The following is a 5,544-nucleotide window of genomic DNA, read 5'->3' as shown; positions in this document are numbered from 1 at the left end:
GACAGACTCAGATCACTGCCTTCTGTGTGCCTCGTCTCCATGCAAAAATTTTTTTCCCCATAGTAGCACATACAATTTAATAACCTCGTGCAGCTTTAAAAGCAGTTTCTAGTATTAGGCAAGAACTAAATGTCCTCCTTCTCCTCACAGGGTTTACATCAACACAGACTTGTGTTTTACCCTGCAGTATTTCCGCAGTGTCGCATTTCAGTGCATTAACAGCAAATCATTTCTGAAATCAGAGAGGTTTGGGACAGGGTCAGAGTTATCAAGGTGAATTTCTCCTCCCACCCAGGGCAGTACCCACTGTAGAGCTGGGACAGCCCCGGGTCCCAACAGCACAGCCCCTCTGCTCGCCAGTGCGACCTCTGAGAGGCTCAGAGCTACTCCCGGCCCAGCGCTTCTCATGCGCTCTGTGGCTCCCAGTGGCAAAACTGCATCAGTGCAGAACAATCGTGGGTTTAACAGGGTAACTGTGGAAAATGTAAATGGCAGCTTTGTGTGCCTGCTGCGACTCGTAACAGCTTCCTTCCCACTTGCAAGAACAGTCTTTCCCCTGGGAAAGCCATCCAGTGCAATTCGCAAATATAAACGTCGTAGTTTGTGTTAAAGAAAACCACAAAACTCCAAAGTTTCCCCCGCTCCCCCCAAAGTTGCTCAAAACCTGCAAACAGACTAAATTAGGTCTCGTGGTTAGAAAAACTTCTTTCTTAGAGTGGCCAGGTTTGTTTGGGTAGTTGATCCTGTGTGTTAACCTAGAGAAGCCCCCACCTTTTCCACTGCACTGGTCTTTCCATTGGTAATTCCCTAAGTACTTCTGATATAGGAAGATGATTCTCACTATGCCTAGATCAAGAATATTTGTATTTAATTCTAGCAGGGAAGAAACCTTTTCCTTTAAATCAGAGCCATGCAACCTCAGACTGTGTTCAGTAACCACTGCTGTACCACATTATTTTCCCTTACCGCCATCCCCATCCACTTGTGCCTGCTGTAAGACAACCGCTGCCCCCTCCAGCAAAATCCGGGACCTACAGGGCAAGTCAGTTCAGCTACAGGCAATTTCAAGGTGGTTCATGTTGTGGAGACTTCACTGGCTTTGTTCTTTCATGTGTTATATGCAAGCCTTACACAGAATCTATTTATGCTAAATAAGATACAAGCAGGTGTAGTTCCATCTTCAGAGGGCCATTATCCAGTCATGTTTCCCTTCTGTTATGACCAAACCAGGAGTTTTCCTTCCATCTGAAACAGAAAATGGTAGGCTGAAGCAAAATTAAACAGAAGAACAGGAATGAGTCACTCCCCTATTTAGAACAGGATGAAGATTAAAAAAAAACCCCTAACCAACCACTAACAAAACAAATAAACCACCAACCAACAAAGGCTGTGAAAAGTCTGAAGCCCAGAAGGATATTTTGGTAGTGACCTTCCCGGCGCAGCTGCTCACATATAAATGTTTTCTAACAAAAGGGCATTTTATGAACCAACGTGTGATGGTTAACCCATGAAGGCTTGTGCACTGAGAGCAATGTTTGGGGAGTGATAACCTTTGGCCATGTCGATTTAAGGTGGGTTTGGTAATTCTGCTCTGCTACAACTTCTGCAAAGAATTAGAAAGCCCTTCCCTAAATTCTGTCAGGGAGGTGATGGCGTTGGAGTGGCTGGAATTGGAGAAATCCAGCAAAACCCAAGCAAAATATCTCCTCGGTGCTGCAGGGCTTAGTTTGGCAAGGGCAAGGGAATTCAGTTGCACTCTTGTGGCCCATCCTCTTGGCCAGGGAAAATAATTCCTGATGGTGCCTCTGCAGCCACTTGTCGCTGAGCAGACCAGCTCTAAGAGGAAGCTCTTGATTTGAAGCAAAGTAGTCCCACCGTTTTCTGAATAACTTGGTCTAATTTGCTCTTCATGGGAAAAGCTACTTCATGACACTGGAAACACTCTTAGCTCATCAGTCTGTACCCTGAGGCAGCTTTTCTTGTGTTCTCTTTTCTTCTTATCTCTGACTTTCTTGGGTTATTTTAAAGTTACTGCCACATTTACAGCAGAGATGTGTGCAGCAGGTTGAAGAACCTCCCAGAAAACCAGCACAAGACCCACCATTCAGCTTGTCCGCTGTTTCATTTTACACCCTCCTATTTGATTTATTGGTGTGAATCATACCAAATGCATATGTAAGTATGTTTGTTTGTTGTTTTCTTGGAGAACCTCTCCCTCCACTGGCAGCATTGATGGTGAGGACCAGGAAAGGGATGCCAGATGAGCGTGTCCTGTGAGCCTGTTGGTGCCCAAAGTGTCACCTGCTACACATGTGAGCAGGAACTCATGCCAGCTCTTCTCAAAGCCGTTGCATTTGTATGCATATTCATAGACTTGTGTTTCCCCTGTTAATGGTAGATCATTTACAGGAGCACAGAGAAGAGGCTGCTCTCCAGCAGGTGATTTAAATGCTGCCTGACCTTGCTTTCTGAATTGCATTTACCCTTATGGCTTTCAAGTTAAGTATCTCGTATACAAGTGGTAGAGCTCCAAAAGCCCTGTTTCAGCTTCCCACCTCCCCCCACTTAATTTTTTGCTATTTTTGGCTACTCTTGTTGCCTGTTCCTCCACACAATCAGCTCCTATCGATCACTCTCTTGAAAAAAATACAAGCAGTAGAAAGTTTAACAAGACTCCTACCAGAGTTTTCCTACAGGTGGGGAAAGAAACACTGCTTAACTACCACAGATTTGCTCACTGCAAATTGTAACTCTGTAAAATAAACCACGCTAGGCCATGTCCAATACCTCCTGTGCAGCCAAGGGGTGAGGAGGAGGGCTGACGTGGTGGTGAGTTGGATTTGAGCTGCTTACTGCTGTACGAAGAGGCAGGGTGTAGGACTTGAGCTCATATGCTGTGCTTATGGCCAGTTCCAGCTGCCCCTGCCAGCCAGAGCCACACATGGCCTCTCCTTAGCAGTAGCAGGAACAACCTTACAGGATGACTTTTAGCTGCCCTCTTTCCCAAGCACCCCTCTAACTAGTGAACTGTGACTGTCCTGAAGAGTTTCTGGGGAAAAAGTAGTTCTGGTCAAGGGCCAGAAGACAGAGCCTGACCAGCTGGCTGGCCTTCCCCCTCCCAAGCAAGATAGTGAGTGCCCTCTGTTTAATAAAACCACCTGGCATTTAACCCACACAAACCACAAATGATACCTTCTCACCTGAAGGGAGTCAAAGCATTTCACCTACCCATATGCTACAAGTCTCTTTTGTTAAAAGCCCCTTCAATTTTAGGTATTGTGATTAATTTCTGTTGGCCCATGGAAGGTATCTCAGCCAGACCACCAAGGTCAGACTATGGCCAGAACTACCATCCACTTCAACTACTTTTAAGATAACTGAAGATCCACAAAGGTTGCAACCCTGGTGGTTTCTCCAAACAAAACCCACCTTGGGCTCAGACAAAGAGATTGTCATGTCCCCTACAACCACAGCAACATCAAGTACCTTCTGCACACATCATTTTACCTAAAATAAGCCCCCAAATTTGTGTCCTTCATACTGTATGTGTTGAACTGATCTTAAAACGTACAAATGAAAGCTTAAGGGACACATTTCTGCTTAAAGGCACTTTTCTGACACCCTGATCTGTGTAAACAGCTTCTCTTTCAGGTAGTGCTCAGGAGTGGGAGGCGCTGAAACTTAAACAGCAACCCTCCAGCAGTGTCCCCCAGTTTTGCAGTTGTACTGTGAGCAGACAGTTCAGGTACCCCAAGGGATGAGGGACTGCTACCAACATCCTCTCCACAAAAGCTCTTCCCTTCATACAGCTGCCACCTGCCATGGCTCAAGGAGACCCCAAGCCCCTTTGGCTACTGAGCTGGAACAATTCAGAAAGCATTGCCCAGGTGAGACCACCTCACCAAAAACCCTTTTTCTTTTTTCCAATCAAGAAAGCCATTTGTTTAAACAAAAGCAATACAGGTTTGGAACAGCAGCTCCATGCCTCTGGAATTAAGTTAACATTTTTAGTAGGGAAAATATAAAGTAACCAGAGAAAAAAAAGAGAAATGAGAAAGTTCATACCCAGCTCCTGGTCACTGCACCTTCTCAGGGACTCCTGGCCTCTGCTGCAGCTAATGTTATGTTGGGACCACAGTCTGCCCTGTCCATGCCTTGAGGTCCTTGAGGAGCTCCTTGTCTCCCTGCCTACAGCTCCTCCAGCTGCTCCAAGCTCCTTTCAAGCTCTCCCTGCTGAAAGCATGTAGGGACTTAACTATGCTGGGGCTCCAGCCACCTCTGTCTCCAGCAGTTCTAGAGCAAGTCATGTTCAGAAGCGTGGAGATGCCTGGGGCAGCCTGCCTGATCCTGGCATAGGGGGAAGGCGGACCAGCACAGCAGATATTGTCCTGCCAGATTGACTTTATGAAGGTTGCTGTTGTGCTGCCCCATTTCAATTAATTAAATGTGCTCTGTGTGTGCTCCTTGGAAAGCTTGAGAATTGAGCTCACTGGCTCTTCTACCACCTCTTTCTGTTATTTTATTTTATTTGGCAGAAGCCTAGCAGTCATAGTCTGAAGGTGGAGGTGCTCCCAACACTTTTCTTCCAATAGTTGGGTCCCTAGGGTCCAGACCCTCTCCTGTAAGATGGCTAACTGATTTGAGTTCAGGATTTAATACATATTGCCACTTCACCCCAGCACAGGTCCTTCTGCCATGTCTGTGCCCTTTGTACCTCCACATAACTGCCCTAACAACCCCCTTCCTCCCACCTACTATGTCTTAGTGTACTTGTTCCTTAGACTCCTAGGACTTGTGCAGAAGCACACGAGTAATCCTACTGGCTTTCTTTGTAGCCTGCTGGCAAGATTTACCAAGAGTTTGTGCAGAAAGCCCATGCCATCCCTGGCCAGCCAGCCACCCTGCCCTGGCATAGCACTTCATACGTAGCTGTTGGCCTCCCTGTGCCACAAAAGTGCTGCCAATCAACCTTCTGATCTCCCCAACTTTATCCAGATAAGGAAAAGAGCTGGTTCAAAGGTCCAAATTTTTATTTTCTCATTTGGCATCTGCTCAACTGACAGAAGAGCTCTCAATTTTTCAGTGAAACTCCTGTTGCAAATATAAATCTATGGGCACAAAGCATGGCTGTGCGGGTGTTGGCATCTTGCTGGCATGCACCAGACATGACCTGTCATCCTGGGCAGGAACAGGAGTGCTCCTTCTCCCCATCTGCTTCATCCTGTCAGGCAGGGATGTCCCATGCCAGGCTCACTGTGTGGGCAAGGTGCATCAGCAACACGTGTCAGAACGGGAGCTGCCTCAGTTCCTCAGCAGCTGACCATCCAACTTGTCTTTCTTAAGCCAGCTGCACTACTTGTGCTCCCTTGACTTGCCATGAGGCTGCCTTTGATGGGTGGGAGCACCCCAAAATTCTCACTCTCGCCTCAAAAGCAGAGCCAAAAGCCCTCCTCATCTCTCTTTGGTGAAGCGAGGCAGGCTGGGCTTTTGATCATCAAAGTTTTCCTCTTTGGAAGGAGGAGGAGCTGTCTAATCATGGGTTCA

The sequence above is a fragment of the Nestor notabilis genome, unplaced genomic scaffold (genome assembly GCF_000696875.1).
Source record: "Nestor notabilis isolate BGI_N333 unplaced genomic scaffold, ASM69687v1 scaffold9568, whole genome shotgun sequence".
NCBI lineage: Eukaryota > Metazoa > Chordata > Aves > Psittaciformes > Psittacidae > Nestor > Nestor notabilis.
This window is presented reverse-complemented; position numbering follows the sequence as displayed.